Raw genomic sequence first — 18,407 nt, forward strand, 5'->3', positions numbered from 1 at the left:
TTTGATGTAAATAGCCATCATGAATCATTGCAAATATACTAAGATGTAATTAAACGCTTTTTTCTTTTTAAATGCATCTACTTGTTTCATAATAAATTATTTTGGTACTTTCTTCTTTCAAGCTGTGCTATTACTTTTGAAATTATATTTTAATTGTGAAATAACATCAATTCCAAAATACAGAAATTCCTAAAAATATATCCTCTTAAACAAATTCAAGATAAACATTGCTTAACATTTGCTTTTTATCTTGCTCTTGTTTAAACCATGCTGTAAAATAGCAGAATGGACCTCTGGAGTGACATGGTTACTAACACAAATCATGTTATTAAACACTCATATCTCTAAAGCAGAACTAAAATAGATAAAACTAGGAAAAGGGGGCAAGGTCCTATACTGATAAACCTTTTGTTAGATAAGATTAAATATTAGACAAACTACCATGGTCAGACCATGTTTTGTACTTGAAACTTCCTGGGGTGACTATAGCACTGTAGCACTGTCGCACTGTCTCCCATTGCTCATCGATTTGCTCGAGCAGGCATCAGTAATGTCTCCTTTGTGAGACTTGTTACTGTTTTTGGCATTTAGAATATGCCACAGGTAGCTTGCCAGGCCCTGCCCTGTGGGTGGGATGCTCTCTGTAGTTTGCCAGGCTCTCCAAGACAGACAGAGGAATTGAACCTGTGTCAGCTTTGTGCAAGACAAAAGCCCTACCTACTGTGCTATAGCTCCACCCTGCCCGGGTGACTGTATCTATCATTAATTGGGAATTGGGATTGGAATAATAAAGTATTAGTGGATATATTCAGAAATCAAGCACCTACAATCATAGAAATCAGAGTTGCTGCCAGAGAACCTGGAATCCCAGGAATTTGCTGTTAGCAAATTCTCTTTCACCTGTAAGAAAGAGAGTCATCTTGGTTCATATGTCTTTCCCTCACCTGCCTGCACACGTGACCAACTAACAAGGAAAAATTATCATTTCGAGACAATCTCCAATTCACATACTCTAAAGAATACATGTATTTTAATATACCAAGTCAGAAAAAAATCATAGTTTTCTTTTTAATTCTTACTAAATTGTTTTTGTTTAGGTATCATGGTAGCAATCACATTAATTTTTATAGCATTAATAGACACAATTGCTACACTTTCACTACTAAAACCAGGCTTAAGACTTCCAACACTGACTTTAGGCCATTTCTTTTCTTTTTTTTTTTTTGCATCACACCCAGCAATGCATAGCGGTTACTCCTGGATCATGACTCAGGACCTACTCCTGGTGGTGCTCGGGGGACCATATGGGATGCTGGGAAGCGAACCCTGGTTGGCCTCATGCAAGGCAAATGCCCTACCCACTGTGCTATTGCTCCAGCCACATAGACCACTTCTAACATGTATCTTCTTCCTCCTTTCAACCTCACACTGCTTGGTGATCTCAGTTACAAAGTAAATGGTTAAGGTTTATTATCATTTGATACTGTCTATTCACTTGTTTTGTTTTTCTATATATAATGAGTAAAGTTACCTGATACTTGCTCTCCCTCTAACTTATCTTGCTTAATGAGATGCTCTCCAGTTTTATCCTTCCAGAAAGCTGCATGATTTCCTCTTTGCTTACAGCTGGAGAAGTATTCATTGTGTATATACATCACAACTTCTTTATCTACTCATTGGTTGTTGGACATTCTAGGTTGTTTCCACTTCCTGCTATTGTAGTTAACACTTCAATAAACATAGGTGTGCATATATTGTTTCAAAGTAATATTTTAGTGTTGATGGTAGATGTTGAGAAGTGGGTTATAAGGAAGTTGCATTCTAGAGGAGCATCACTTTTTCCTGAATTTAGATAGTTCTGGAAGCAATTAGGACTCTGCTCAGTGACCTTAGTATATAGTAAAAGTACCAAGTTTTTTTATGAGGAGCCAAAAGAACTAATCTATCTTTAGTTATTCTTTTGATGGGCTGGATAAATAGCACAGCAGGTAGGGCATTTGACTTGCACGTGTGGCTGACCTGGGTTCGATTCCTCTGCCCCTCTCGGAGAGCCTGGCAAGCTACTGAGAGTATCTAGCCCCCCATAGCAGAGCCTGGCAAGCTCTCTGTGGCATATTTGATATGCCAAAAACAGTAACAACAAGTCTCACAATGGAGACGTTACTGCTGCCTGCTCGATCAAATCGATGAGCAGCGGGATGATAGTGATACAGTGACATTCTTTTTTTTTTTTTTAACTTTTTGGGTCACACCCGGTGATGCTCAGGGGTTACTTCTGGCTCTGCACTCAGGAATTACTCCTGGTGGTGCTCAAGGGACTTATGGGATGATGGGAATGGAACCCGGGTAGGCCGCATGCAAGGCAAACGCCCTACCTACTGTGTTATTGCTCCAGCCCCACAGTGACATTCTTTTGATAGTGAATGACTTTTTAAGATTTAAGTTTTCTTTCTCTTTTTTTTTGAGGAGGCACACCTGATTGTGCTCAAGGTTTACTCCTGGCTCTATCTCACAGGACTGGAGACAGCACCTGGGTGCCAGGGATCAAATCAGATTTGCTGCATGCAAGGCAAACACCCTACCTGTTGTACTATCCCTCTGGCTATTTGTCATCTTTAATCTAAAGACCATGTTAACTTTCAGAAAGATTCTTGGAATTTATGGAATGGTCACAAAAATTAATGCTTTTGTTTTATAAATCAGGATCACCATGATTTACAATACTGCCAATGATATGGTTTCTTGCATGCAATGTTCCAACACCATATCCTAAACCAGAGTTTCTGCTTCCCTCCAGTATTGTCTCAGGTTGCCCTCCCAACAAAACAATCCCATGCACAATTGTGTCTCAAAACCCAGAAAAAAACAAGTATCTCAGTATAAGCTTAACAAAGAGGTGAAAAATATATGCAAAGAAGGCTATAAATTATTACTAAAATAACATAAGAAGAAGGAAAATGGGAACATATCTCCTGCTCATGAACTGGGAGGATTAATATTATTAAAATGACAATCCTACCCAAAGCACTATACAGATTAAATACAGTCCCGACAAAAATACCTATTATATGTTTTAAAGACATAGATCAAATGCTTCTGTTTAAATTCATATGAAATTAATCATGCCCTTTGCTCCTGTAAATAATCAAAGTAATCTCAGGGGAAAGGGTGGAAACTTCTTATTTCACAACTTTAAATTATACAATAAAGCTGTAGTAAGCAAGACAGTATGGTACTGGAATAAAGACAGACTTTCAAACAAGTGGAATAGAATTTAAAACCTAGAGACAAATTCTTAGATATGTGGACAGTTGATTTTTGAGTATAGAGTGTTAATTTTTGAGTATTGAGTACAGAGTATAGGGTGGAGCAAGGAAACTGGTCAGTTACATGTAAAAAAAATGAAGTCAGATCTCTACATCATACCATACACACAGTCAATTCAAAATGGATTAAAAACATTGGTATCAGACCTGCATTTATTATGTTTAAAGTTATAGGATGACTAAATAATTTTATCATTTAAACCAGGAAATTTTAAAACCAAAGGAAGTACTGATAACTATACGGGACCATATGTACAGATAAGAATAATCTTAGACATATGTTTAAGGGCATATATTTACTCTGGGCATAGCATATTTAAGATGAGAAAGCACTATTTAACTCTAAGATGTTATAATGGCTGTGATAGTTGTGTAAAAAATCCAGCTTCCAGAGCCAATTTGACGTGAGGTTTTTGATGGTATCATGGGAGGGAAATATAGCCAGAATAACCTTGGAGATTAAAATGCAGAGTGAATACATTAACAAGAGAGATTTCTTTTTGGACAAGAATTTCATAACTAAAAGAATTTAAAAATATTCAATAGTTTTATGTTTCAAAGTCTTATGGAGTTTTTTTTAAAAAAGATTAATCTATACTATTTCTAAAGCAATAATAAGCAAAGGTCCTTTATCAATTTTTCCCTTTTCAAACCAGACTTTCATACAATGTAATCAGAAATGATGGATGAGGATATCTTTGTATTTTCCCAGTTTAATAGAGCTCACAGAGAAAAATGGTCATATGCTATTCTTCAAGGTTATTATCATGGTTGTTATTAATTTTGGCCAAGAAAAGGAGTCTATTGAATTGAATAATCTTGATGTTTATTTAGAGAAAATAATTTTTCATTACCCAAATATCTTTTCTTTGTCTATTATGTTTGGAGAAGAAAATGAAGGGGATAAAATGCTAGTTTTTTTGCAATTAATAAAATCCTACACATGAAAAGCATTGTTTACTGAAGTCTTGCAATCCACATTGTACAATGTGAAAAAAATCAAATAAGAAAGGGTAAGGTTTTTTTTGACAAACTATTGCAAAAGATTAATTTTAAATAATTTTTTATTAAAGTAGGTAGAATCAGTGCTATCAAAAAAGTTTGCTTAATAATAACTGGTCATGAAAACTTTATTCTTAGGGTTCATAGGTGACTTAAATTTACTATAATTTCATTTGATAAAAGGAATGTATGTTTTCCTATCACATACAGTAGGATGGTGTCAACAAGAATAATTGCCTTGGCATATTCTGAGTAAGATTGATAAGAACAAATTACATTACCAAACACAAAGGATATGACATTCATCTTCTTGATCCCAAATGCACATTTTAAAAATAGTTTCAAAATCACAGACTTATTACAATTTTTCCTAAATAATTTATAATAATATACAATAGAGAGACTAAATTTAAAATCCATGAATTTTTTTCTGCCAATTTTTGGTACTCAAATTTATTTTTGATGTTTAATGTATAATGATTTCTCCCTTGTCAAATATAACATCAAACTATGAGCATTTAGGGTAGGTAGCAAACACGATTGGTCAGTTTAGAAAAAGAAATAGATGTAATATGAGACTGACACCCAAGGATAGTAGATCCAAGGGCTAGGAAGATTGATCCATAGTTGGAAGCCTGCTTCATGAGTGGATTGGAGAAAGCTGCTGGAATAGGGCAGGGATCACTAAGAAAATGATGGCTGGAGGAATCGGTCGGGATGGGAGATGTGTGCCGAAAGTAGATAAAAGGCCAAACATGATAACCTCTCAGTATCTGTATTGCAAACCATAATGCTCAAAAATAGAGAGAGAGAGAGCATGGGGGAATATTTTCTGCTATGGAGGCAGGGGAAGGGTGGGAAAGGGGGGGATACTGGGGATACTCTTGGTGGGGAATGTGCACTGGTGGAGGGATGGTTGTTTGATAATTGTGTGATTGTAACCCAAACATGAAAGCTTGTAACTATCTCACGGTAATTCAATAAAATTAAAAATATATATATAGTTCCACTGACATTTGAAAATGTACTGGAAATGCTGTAGCTTTTTCAAAAGAGGCCACATTTTCAAAATATAGTGGCCCACATATTTTATAGACAAATAGCATTTTGCTAAGGACTAACTGATGTCTAAAAATTTCCCATGCTTTCTGAAATTTGTTCTCCAAAATAAGGCCATCAAGCTCAAGGACCTATATTATTATGCTATTTATGAATAAAAACTATTTACATAATGAAATGTTTTCAAATAATATTGGAAACAGCATTTTATTACATTGAAATTTTGCTTATGTCAAGAGAGTTATAAGGTAGATTTTATAACGTTTTGACTAATTTCCATTTCATTACACTATAAATTCATTGAAACAATTACTGATATCTAGTTTATAGTGCTCATGCAGAATTAAGCCCTGAGCACCTCTTGGCGTGTCTCCCCAACACCTTCTTTTCCTCCCTCTCCTGCTCCCACCACACAATAAAGAAACAGAATGTTTAGGGATGTATTGTTTATACTGGTTATTTTTCATGTTTTCTGCCCCAACATTCTAAAAGTATGAAGTTCCAACATCTATAATTTTAAAACTTAAGATTAATATACTAATCTGACTTTTAAAAATGTAATCCTTTATTAAAATTCTTAGAGTTGTGAATTCAGTGTTATTGTTGGATTGGACATCAGCAAGTATAGATTCATAATCTCATACACTCAAAATTTATATCATCTGGTAGTCACCGATTCCTGAGCACTAGATTCACTATTTTCTGTGTAAAGATTCAAGTGTAAAGATCCAGGTAATTCTCCCTCAACTCTATAAGGCTGATTCAGTTATTATTTTTCTTAAATAGGTGGAGAGACCAAAATATGGAGAGGTTAAATATCTTGCTCAAATTTCAAATAGATTAAATGCTATAGCCTGTATTGGGAACCTGGCAGGATGGGTTTAATGACTGAGTTCTTGTTAGAAGCCCAGTTGGGATCAGCCATAGGTCAGTTTAGAGAAAACATTTAAGAAGAATCATAAAAATTTTTTACAGAAATCTATATATAAGATTCTCTAATTAAAAATATAAACATAGGATTATTAAATTTTCATTTAACATTTTTATCTTAACATCATATGAAAGTGTAATTATTAACAATAGATCGACTATATCTTATGTGCCACAGAATTCTCTTGCAGAAATTTTATCTATACTGCATTCTTCACAACCATGTTTCAGTATCTTAAGCAGTGTAAGAACCTCTGTAAAGAAGCACAAGTGAATTTCTAATCTAGGTTTTATAAATTATACTTCTAGTGTTTTATAGTTGTTTTATTCACACTTAAATGGATAACTTTTTGTGGAAAGCAATTTATCTTCATTCCAGTATAACACATCCATCATTTTGATTTTAAGAACAACTTTGTTTACATACTTATTTCATATATTTAATTAGTTACAAAAATACAGAAACTAGTACTGACATAAACAGAATAAGAAGTGAAAATAATCTGTCTCCAGAATTATACAACTCACTTGCATTCAACACATCCTGGGGACATTAGTTTGTTTGTTTTAAAGAAGAAATAAGGATTCCCCTTCTCTTCCTTACTGCAGTAAAACCACACAACTTCTATTTCTTTGTGTATTATTCTTGGAATATCTCTGGATAAAAGAAGTTGTATAAATGCAAAGTGGGAAACAGGCAATTTCAAGATTACAAGCTGCCCCAGTGTGATAAATCTAAGTATCATGATATGAATAACATATGCTTACTAAAAAATATATATGTATATTTTATATATAGATATATATACTTGTGAGTAAATTTTAAATTTTAAATATTTTATGTAGCTTTTATGTTCTTTTATACTTTCCCCAGTCTTCAATTTAACCATAAAAAATGTTGTGGAAGTCTTAGGGACTAAAAAATATAACTGAATAAATTATGCTTCCTCATTGTAACCATGATATTCTTGAACATATAAGTGTTTAGCAGTCTATTACAGAGCAATCTTTTATGCCATGTATTGCATTGAAATGACATATTTTAAATATATTTCAAGTAAGATATATACTTTTGACTTGATAAAATAATTTGAAAGATGTCAACTCAAAATACAGAATTCTGACTATTTTAGTAAAATAAAACAGAGGCATTTTTATTCTAATAAGAAAATGCCAGGCCTGAAGTCACACCTTCCTGTGCATCTAACAGTATTCTCATTTTATCATATTTTAAAAATCCACACCTCATATTTTCTGTTACCTTATATGGATGGTGCTAATGACACACGTAGTAAACCTTCTATTAGCCTTGTAGTTGAATAGGATTTGTTTAATTTCAGCTGTCAAATAATGTGGGAAAAAAATTCTGGTAACCCAGGGAGTTAAGATATGTTAGAACAATGAAAGTAAATGTTTCACAAACAGCAATAATTTATTGATCACATTCTTTGCCAGCATAAACTTGAAGAGTGGAATATACCCATTCAGGAAGCTGATGACTTACCTTTAAAGAGTGGTTTAAAAGAACTAAAAGGTTGGGAATGGTGTATATTTTACTTACAATGTGTCAAAAGGAATTATTCACTCTTAAGTTCCACAAAATATTTTCTCTGTGGTTTCAGTTGAAAAAGAAATAATCTTTTAAGTTTAATCATTAAAAGAGTAAAAGGTGAATAAAATGAAATAATCTACCTCTTTATTCTCATATCCTTGATTGCTTAGTATAAATGTTTTACTGTGTACACTTTTGATATCGATTCTCCATATCTATTGATATACATAGATTCACTTGTTTTAAATGGAACTCTCTTAAGTTGTTGCACATAGAAGATTCACTAGAAAGAGCTCCTCTGAGACAATGGTGTTCAACCACTAGCCCATGGACCAGTGGTAGTTCACGATATAGAAAGATTTAAAATCACTTATTTATAACCTTGGTTACAACTGCCAGTCTGTGAACTGGTATTATGGACAGATGCTTTGTGTGCAGATGTAAAAAGGTTGAAGAATATTGCTTCAAGATATATTTCTTGGGAAAGTGAGCCGAGGGACAATTTGATTAAAAAAAACTTGCAGTTGAGACCTCATCAAATTCACAGGGAAATCCAAATGCTCTAAATTTTTTTTGCAATGTTGTTCCAAATTGAGGCAAGGAACTTCTTGGATTTTTTATCTGCACATTAATTAGACATTTGTCAATGTCTGAGAGGGGATGGAACCTTGGTAAGTAGTTTCCAGTTTAGGGCAAAACTCAAGGATATATTGGGGATGAAGAGACAGTACAGTGGGTAGGGCATCTGCCTTGCAAGACACTGACCTGGATTTGATCTTCTGCATCCTGTATGGTCCTCTGAGCACCCCTGGGTATTTCCTGTAACCCAAAATTTAAAGCAAAAAAAACCACTAAAGCTATAATCTATTGATAATCCTAGCATATTAGGATGCATTTACAAAGAGAATCTGAGAAAAATATATAACACAGTATTTTATATATTTTATATTCAACTGAGATTAATTTTGATTTAAAGAATATAAATCAAAGGGATCTTGAGTTATTTGCATTTTTGTTTAATCATGCATTGTGCTATCCTTCTGAGCAAGAGTATGTAGGTTAATTCTTTTTCGTGCCTACACCATATTTTTGAATGATGATACATTTTATTTCTTCTTTATTTTTGCTAAAGCAAATAATGCTGTGAACTTTGTTTTTTAATGCTTTTAGAATATCTGTATTATTCATAATTTAATAAATCTATGTAATTTAATTATCTTCTTTAATAAAGTAATTCTGTTATTGTTAAATAATGTTTAATACTCATTTTAGTAAATATATACTTCATTAACTTTTAAGTTTCTAGAAATTCAGCCAATGAATTAAAGGGAAGATATGGTTGATTGGTTAAAAAAAGATTGATTAATTTACTGTAGCACTGTAGCACAGTCGTCCAGTTGTTCACCGATTTGCTTGAGTGGGCACCAGTAACGTCTCCTTTGTGAGACTTGTTTTTACTGTTTTTGGCATATCAAATATGCCATGGGTAGCTGGAGTGATAGCACAGCAGGTTGGGCGTTTGCCTTGCATGCAGCCGACCCGGGTTCGATTCCTCCGTCCCTCTCGGAGAACCCAGCAAGCTACCAAGAGTATACAGCCCACATGCCGGAGATTAACTTACTAGTTATAATAATATACACCATTATCAAGAAAAGAGAATTATCTATTTTTGATATATATATGTGTGTATATATATACATATACATAGTGACTAGATAATATCTTTAATTTTCACTTTCTTGATAATTGGTAAGGCTGGACTTTTTTTCTTTAAAATGTGTTTACTATTTATTTTTTCCTCTTAGACTTACCTATATATTTTCTTGTCTTTCTATGGTTTTGAAGGGAATTTATGAAGTAGGATAAGAAAGATCATCAAAGGTAGGAAACAAAAAAAGGAACAGGCAGAAAGCTGTAGGAAAATTGTCATTGCAGAATCATATGCAGGAAATTTTGTAGGTATTAAAGGAGAGAAACATCAGAATGAGTTTATCTGGTTCCTAATATTGATTTTAATAAAGATTATTTTCATTTTATCTCAGATTTAAGTTCCAGTTGAGCTATTTATACTTCGGGTGCATTGTAAACATGTCTAATGCATAGAAAAACTCATAACATCAAATTTATTACCCATGAGCAATGGAGTCACTTGGATTCAGTGTACATTCTATTATCCATTTTGATACTTTCGGCCACACCTAATAGTGCTTAGAATTTATTTGTTTTGTTTCTTTGTACTCCACATATAATTGAGATCATAGATTGATTTTTATTTTTTGATGCTTCTATTTCTCCTCTGAATTAGTGGATCCAGAATCATTGTAGTCAATGAATTCAGCATTATTTTATTCAGGTGCAATCTATTAATTATATTATTTATAATTTAATTTTGAGGTAAAGGGTAGGAGAGCCTGATTTTTTGTAAATTTTTTTAGGAATAACTATCTAAGAATCTTATTCAATTTCAATATTCAGAAATGGTATAAAGTTTAATGCAAAATTGACTAGAGTTAGTACAATTAGGATAATTACATGCACATTTATTTAATATTTAATGTCACACCCTCTTTATCATCTGTTCAAACTAAATTTTTTACCGAAAAATTAGTTATCAGAAAGAAAATACTTAAGCTTCCTTGTGATCTGCAAATTTTTCATAATAGTTAATGACCTTAGAGCTTTTATACTTAGAACTTAGTTGGGAAGGAGTAGATAAAATATTATATGCTGTCATCTTTATTGTGACACTTATATTTGAAATCTTACATGTTTATCTCAGTTATCATAAATCTAAATTTAATATTTCAGATGAAATAAAATTCCAAGACTTTTCTTGGTAAGGTTTAGATTGTCACTTCAATATCTAATTTATTTGGATCTACTTTTCATTTTGATTCCTCTTCTTCCAACCCCATTTTAGAACTTTAATTGTTTTTAGGTGATAATTGTCTTTAGATTCTTTTTATTGCTGACTGTGTACTAGAAAAATACATATTGCCATAAAGAAGTTCACTTAAACTTATGGTTTCTGAAAAACAAAGAAATCTTTGTAGTTAAAATAAAGATAGGTTTACATTTCCTTTTGTTATCTGCCTATTGAAATGCATCCACCATACAGATGTTTCTAAGCAAAATTGCATGTTAGCAGTATTTACCATTTTATTCAAAAGCTTTACAAAAGGAGCATTTTTCAAAGATTGTTCTTTTCCTTGGTAATCACAGTTAGCCAGTCTAAAGACTGTTGGAAGATCACATAGTAATCTTTATTTGTAATCAAACATACCCTTTTTTTTTTTTTTTTGCTTTTTGGGTCACACCCAGCAATGCTCAGGGGTCACTCCTGGCTCTGTACTCAGGAATTACCCCTGGCTGTGCTCAGGGGTAATTATGGGATATGGGATGCTGGGAATCGAACCCAGGTCTGCTGCGTGCAAGGCAAACGCTCTACCTGCTGTGCTATCACACCAGCCCCCATCCTTTTAAAAAAGAGTTTGAACCAGTCACAGTGTAATGTCAGTATTAGAACTCTCTGGAGAAGTTGAGTCTTCCTGTATATTTCTTCTTTTTTGTCTGTGTCAGTTATTCTTCTTTACATCACCAGACTCTTCAAAGAGAGTAGCTGACCAAATGAGGTTCCTGACTTCCTAAAGATGGAAACATTTTGAATTTCATGGCAAAACTTCTGATAATTGGCAGTAGATCATTGAGAAGACATTTGTAACAACCAACTCCAGAAAGAAGCAGGAGAAATAATAAAAAAATGAATATACTGGAAAGCAACAGCAATAACATTATTTTGGAAGAAAATAGAGAATATTTATTTTTTTAATTTTGCTTTTTGGGTCACACCTGGCAATGCACAGGGGTTACTCCTGGCTCATGCACTCAGGAATTTCTCCTGGCGGTGCTCAGGGGACCATATGGGATGCTGGGAATCGAACCCGGGTCAGCCGCGTGCAAGGCAAATGCCCTACCCACTGTGCTACTGCTCCAGCCCCGAAAATAGAGAATATTTATATGTGCACAAAGAAATGTCCTTTTTGGAGACAACTATAAATCCTATTCTGTTTTAGAGACTTCAAAATAGTCTCTCATTTTTTTTTTGTGATCAAATTTAAATTTTTTATTACTTAATTTTTATTGTAGAAACATTTTATATGTCAAATAAGTTATATATATGTATGTGCATGTGTATGCATTTTAGTAATAATGGCATCATTACAAATCAATGTTTATACTCATTATATTTAGTTCATCCCCTTAAAAAGCCCAATTCTTGGGCCAGGTAGATAGCGCAGAAGTCTGAACACAAAGACTTCAACCCCTGGATTTGAAACACTAACTTCAGGGAGCCACAGAGCCAGAAGCTATCCTGAACACTCCTCTACCAGAGTGGCTCAAGCCCCTTCCCCAAAAGAAAGTTCATTTATTTTCTTCACTATACAGTTTCTCTCTTTGTCCTGATTTATCTACCCCTTTCTAAATTCCCTTTTGGTAATTCATTGGTCCTGCTAGTCAAAGTTCATTTTTGCTTTTATTTAGTTTACCTGCTTATTTTTATCTTTATACCTGATTTGAGTGAAATAATAAGGGTTTTATCTTTCGCCCTAAGAATTATTTCACTAACAATCATACCCTTCTTGTTAAAGACTAAGTTCATGCTTGTTATTGCAAATGGCAGGACTTCATATCTATTTTTACAGTAGAAAAATTTTTATTGTGTTTTGATTTCAAATCTCTAGCTATTGATCAGTCTATGAGTGTTGACTTCTGCGCGTTCCCCTGGAGATCTCTCCGGCCCGCGGAGAGACAACAGTGGAAAGCGCTCCTAATTAGGTGGATTCTGTGAGGGTCCCGATCTGAAATAAGACTAGTGAGGTTAGTAAACAGGGGGCCCAAGACGACACATGCCGATCAAGGGCAACTTTATTAACTGCCACGCTGGTTTTATACTTTTCTTAGCAGGGGGTTGGTACATAAGTTGTCAATCATCAGGGAAGTGTCTTCTCAGACCAAATAAGGAAAGGTTCGGGGTGTATTAGGTGGGCTTACAACATTCTTCAAGAGTAGATTGAGAAATAGTGGGGAGGGGAAGGCAAGGGTCTATCTGGCAGGAGCATCTGGCAGGAGGAATGCACAAGGTAGAGGAAGGTATTCTACTTAATGGCTTTATGGGGTCTCTCAGTTAACTGCCCTGGGCTACTTTTACCTCTTGAGTTTGGCTATTTCCTTTGTCACAAGGGCACCTGTGCCTCAGGTCAAGCAAAGCTGGTAATGGAATTTTCCGGTTTGTCCAGGGTAAAGGTTTCGGGGTCCTCTTTCGTTCAGGGTCCTGAGCAGTCCCCAACATCTCCCCCCTTTTTCTATTATAAAAATGAGCGAGTGGGTGGAGTGCCTGTCTTAGGTTACTTAGTGGGCTTCCAGTTCTGGACATGGCAGTGACCAAAAAAGGTTAGAAAAATGAGTGCATGACTGTAGGTGGTGCCATGTTCGCACCCAGATACTGGCACCAAGCTATCCCCGTCTTAGGCATTTCCACAGCCGGGAACAGAGTGAGCAGGGGCGGTATGCCAGGTGCTCAGGTGCTCGAACTCCGCAAAGCTCAGGGGCTGAAGTGTGGGCTTTTCCAAGCTATCCAGCCCTTCGGGGTCGTGTTGGGAGAGCTGCTGATAGTGGACCTGTACTGAACGTTTGGTTGCCTCATCAACCTGGTTCTTAATGAAATTTGTGAGCCGGCGGAATGCCCATGGGCCAAAGGAAACTAGCAGTAAGAACCCAATGAAGGGTCCAAGGAGGCTAGGCAACAGGGTCGAGAGCCAGGGTGAGGTGGAGAACCAATTTTTATACCAAGATTCCTCCTGGTCTCTCAATCTTTTCCTTTACTCTAAGCTTTCTTCCACTCGTCTAATGCTATCCTTAACTAGCCCAAGCTTATCTTTAAAGAAACAGCATTCCTCCTAAAGAGCGGCACATACTCCCCCCTCTCTCAAAAAGGCCAGGTCAGGGCTGTGTCTGTTAAGGTGGATGACCTCAGCCAGAGAGCCAACAGTGTCAGTTAGGTAGTTAAGGCCCTGTTTAAGTTCGCGGACATCAGCCTCCACAGCAAGGGACAGTTGGTGGAGGGTTTTCTGAGAGGAGACAAGGGAGTAGATGCCCGTATCGGCGCCTGGAGCACCCAGACTGAGAAGGAGGGCAAAGGTGATGGCAGTAACAGGCTCACGTCGGTGGCGCAGGAGAGAGGAAGAAGAGGAGAAGAGCAGGGCATCGGCAGGGCGAACCGTGAGGCGTGGCTAAAGCAGAACCAAAATGCAGTAATCTCTATGTGCCAGGAAGGCAGATGTAACAATGTGAGGAGTCAGGCCAGAGGAACAGGCGAAGTAGGTATCAGCGGGGGCCACGACTTAGGAAGGATAGAAGGTGGCATTAACGCGGAGGAAGGAATTGGATATAACAAGAGTCTGGTTGCAAACGGGTACTAAATCATACGGGGGGAGCATATTGGGCCCCAATAGGCAAAGTCCGGATCCCACCACATGTCCCAAAGTCAATCGGTGCGTGGGCCCCACTTCCCAGCGGAGTTCGTTGGAGTCAGAGACGTTCAATGGAGAGCCGAGGACAGCAATGCCTTTGTAGAATGGCGGTTGAGAGGAGTAGCAGATCCAGCACTGGTCATAGGCGGGGTCGGTGATGGCGGCAGCAGAGGCGTTGACCATATCCAGGATGGGCTGAGAAGAGGGTGCTGGACCCGCAGGCAGAGTAGGACGGAAGAAGGATGTGGGTGGCGGGGTCCCGGAGGGCGCCGGTGGGTAGCGACGGAGGGTAGGGGGGCGGTGATGGTGAAGGGTGTTGTTGGGGCCCATGGAAATAGGGCATGAGGAGAGGGCAGTTTTTAGAAGGCGAAGGGAGAAGGTGAAGCCTTTATCGTAGCCGAGGTGATACAGGCGAAGAGCCCAGGGCAAAGTACTGGACCAGGGATGCCGTTAGCCAGCAGAAGTGAATTGGATGGTAAGGAAATTTCACGCACGGTTGCAATCGATAGAGGTCGTGCCGGGGTGCTCGTCGGACCGTGATAAAGTCCCAGGGGGAGGAAGGTTTCCTATAGGTGTCACCCGTGGTCTCGCAGCCCCAGGTGGCACAAAAAAAAATCAGGGCGATCGCCACAAGTGCGGGCAAGAGAGGGGTTATGTTGTAGCCTGTGGCGGCCGCCAGGGCAAACGTAGATGGGGTCGGAGTAGATGGGGTCGGAGAGAAGTTTCTGGCGGTGGCGGCGGGCGGAGCAGCCAGAAATGACGCTATGGCCAGGAATGGCTTTGGGTGCGTGGCCGCCAGCGTAATCAGGGAGAGACCAGAAACTGCTGGGCATTGGGAGGGTGCAGAGGTCAACCCAGAGCTCGGGCCAGGGTGTAGTGGGAGACAATGTGGAAGTGGAATTGACAACATCGCCTGCTTCATTAAGGACTTGCCAAGTAAAAGTAAAAATCTGGGAGGAAACAGGGGAGGTACCCAAAAAAAGGAGGGGGGCTAAAAATCAGAAGGAGATGGGGAAAGGGGAGATAAGGGGGCAGGGGAGGTGGAAGCATGAGCCCCGTCATGGTGGACAGAAGAGTCGGGGGTCACGGCGTCCTGGGCAGGGTCAGCGAGGTCGCGAACCGCAGCAGTCAGGTCGGCAGGACCTTGTAGGTTGTGGAGTCTGGGTCAGTACCAGGAGGATGAAGTTTACTCCAGATGAAGCCATAGCAGGACCAGGAGTACATTAGTAGGTGTTATCTGTTAAAATATAAGCATAGACTTTTCCTCCTACAAGGAGGTTTCCCACTATTTCTTTTTTGTGAGTTCTAATGCAAATATAAGAATCAATTGTTTCCCAAGCCCTTTCTCATTTACAAAGTTGCAAGAACCAGATACTTGGAAGAGTCAAAAAACTGGATTAGCAAGTCTTATCTGCTGGGCAAAAGTGTGATTAGAATTCACTGTTGAGGAGGGTCTGCATTTTCCAGTCTGACTGGGGCAGAGCTGGGAATGCTGGGGGGGGGGGGGTGGGTAGATCCAGGGAAATCTTTAAAAACTCTCACTCCTTATGACCCTGAGCTAAGTAGCTTAAAAAAAATTTTTTTTTTTTTTTGTTATCTCAAATCAAATAAAACACTGGTAGGACAAGTTTTGCAACCAATTTTAGAACTCCAAAAAACTCATGTTTTAACTAAACCATTACTCTTCGAACCTGTTTTTACTACAATTATTTCAGCTCACATTCTAATAATCCAATGCAGATGTATAAGTACATTGACACAACAGCATAAGACCTTTAAACCATCAATTTTCATGAAACATGAGTAAATCTTCTTTGGCTTAAGTTCAACAGTTTTTGTACCTTAGTTCAAATCATGAGCTTTCTAACTTTATCAATTCCACAATACAAGCATGCTGTCAAACACAGAAAGAGCCCTTCGGGTATTCATATATATATATATATTTTTAACCAAATTATGATAATAGTATAGAAAAAAAATTTTGACTATCAAATGTCTATGGAAACACAAGTAACTTTGTTTATTTTGAGGGTTTCTGTACCTCTGTTGTTTGAAAAACAGCTAAATTCCTCATTAAAATTGGCGGAGGCTTATAAGATAAACCTTGCACTCTAAATTCTCAATTCACTTTTAGATTTCTGGCTCTAGTTCTGTAGCTGTTTCTAGATAGTACAGATACTGGAATTCAAAAGAATTTCAACTGGTAATAACTATTAATGTTCTTCCAATAAAAAATTTAGACTAAAAATTTCAATTTCGTTGTAGGCGCCACATTCTAATTAGAAATCTTTGTTTAAACCTGGTCTAACAGGTTCCAAAATCACATAGATCCTTTAAATTGCTGAACTGCATATCACCCTGATCTCTCGAGATGATCCTGTTTTCCCCAAGCCTAATTTTTTTTTTACCACTGATTTTCATTCTGGCTCCAGCACTCAAGTGTTCCACATAGAGAGACAGACAGACAGACAAACAGACAATAAGTTCACTAAAAACACCACATGTACATGTGCACACATCTGCAGTTGATCTATCAATCTGACCCTTCAGAAATGGCAGGGAAAAAACTGATAGACTGAGAAAGGAAGGAACAAGTCCCCAGGGCAAAGTTAAGCCCTGTCGGCCGATTGGGAACATTGCTCCCCGTTTCTCTGCCTGACCAGCCAGTTTCCTTGCTTGTGAAAAACGGGTCAAGAAAGCGCTTTTGTTGATATAGGCCGGCAAAACAATCCATGAGAAAGTTGTTGAAACCTAAGTTGTCAGATGTTACAATTTTAAGATCAAGACTACTTCTGAGGCGGATAGACCACCTTAACGACACACTTTTTCATTCCTGATATTATTAAACACTCAACCACATGATCTTGCATTTTCCTGACTTCTCTGCTGATAATAATAAGCATAACTAAGAGAAATATAATGAGACAAATATACACACACACTAAAGGCACGCGCACAAATCACACTCCTGCACTCGTTCGGACCGGTCCTCTTTCATTCGGGTGCGAACCCCACGCACCACATTCACACAGAAATTCTTAAACCTGCCCTACGGGCGTCCACATTACTTTTGGTCTTGTCCCCTTGACAATGGGGTTGCTACAATGTACATTGGGCTCTTTCTAATTAGAAGCTAGCAAACTAGAGGCAAAAAGGGGGGGGGGGGTGATCTTCAGGATGCAAGGGAATTGAGAAAAAGCAGTCTTTTAAATCGAGTACTGTCTTACACATTTCTGAAGGAATGGCTGCTGGGGACGGCAGTCCAGGTTCAAGTACCCCAAAAAATGATCATGGTATTATTTACTGCTCATAGATCCCGTAGCAGTCACCAACTGCCAATTTTTTTTTTTTTTTTGTCTGTGTTCCAGGGAGAGGGGGTGGCGATATAAAAGCTATCTGTATAAAGATTAAAGGGTTGAGGGGTCGAGGCAAATAATTTGGACACGGCAGCAAGTTCAAAACCAAGGAAAAGCTGGGGAGGGTGCATCTGTATTATCCCAGGAAATGTGGAAACCCCTGTGTTACAGCGTCTGAGTCAGACGCTGCGCAGCCGAGTGAAGCAGGTCAGCGGCTGCACCGGCCAAGAGGATGTCGTCCATGTAATGAACAAAGTAAAAGGAGGGATAAAAGAGCGCAAAAAGGGTAAATTATGGAAACAACGTATTTTTGGCAAAGGGTAGGGCTATAGGACATGCCTTGGGGCAGGACTTTCCAATGGAAGTGAGGGCTGGGGCCCAGCACAGTTTGTGATAGGGAGAGAAAAGGCAAACCGTTTGCAATCCTCTGGGTGGAGGGAATGGAGAAAAGGCAATTCTTAAGAATAAGGACAATCTTAGAGCTGCCGTGGGGAATAGCCGATGGGCAAGGGAGGCCAGGCTGGGTGGCGTCTATGGGGATCATAGTTTTATTTATTTCCCGGAGGTCATGGAGGAGCCTCCAGTCACCGGATTTCTTTTTTTTTTATCACAAAAATGGGGGTGGGGTGCCGGGCTGTTCCTGTACTAACAA

The sequence above is a fragment of the Sorex araneus genome, chromosome 3, assembly GCF_027595985.1.
Source record: "Sorex araneus isolate mSorAra2 chromosome 3, mSorAra2.pri, whole genome shotgun sequence".
NCBI lineage: Eukaryota > Metazoa > Chordata > Mammalia > Eulipotyphla > Soricidae > Sorex > Sorex araneus.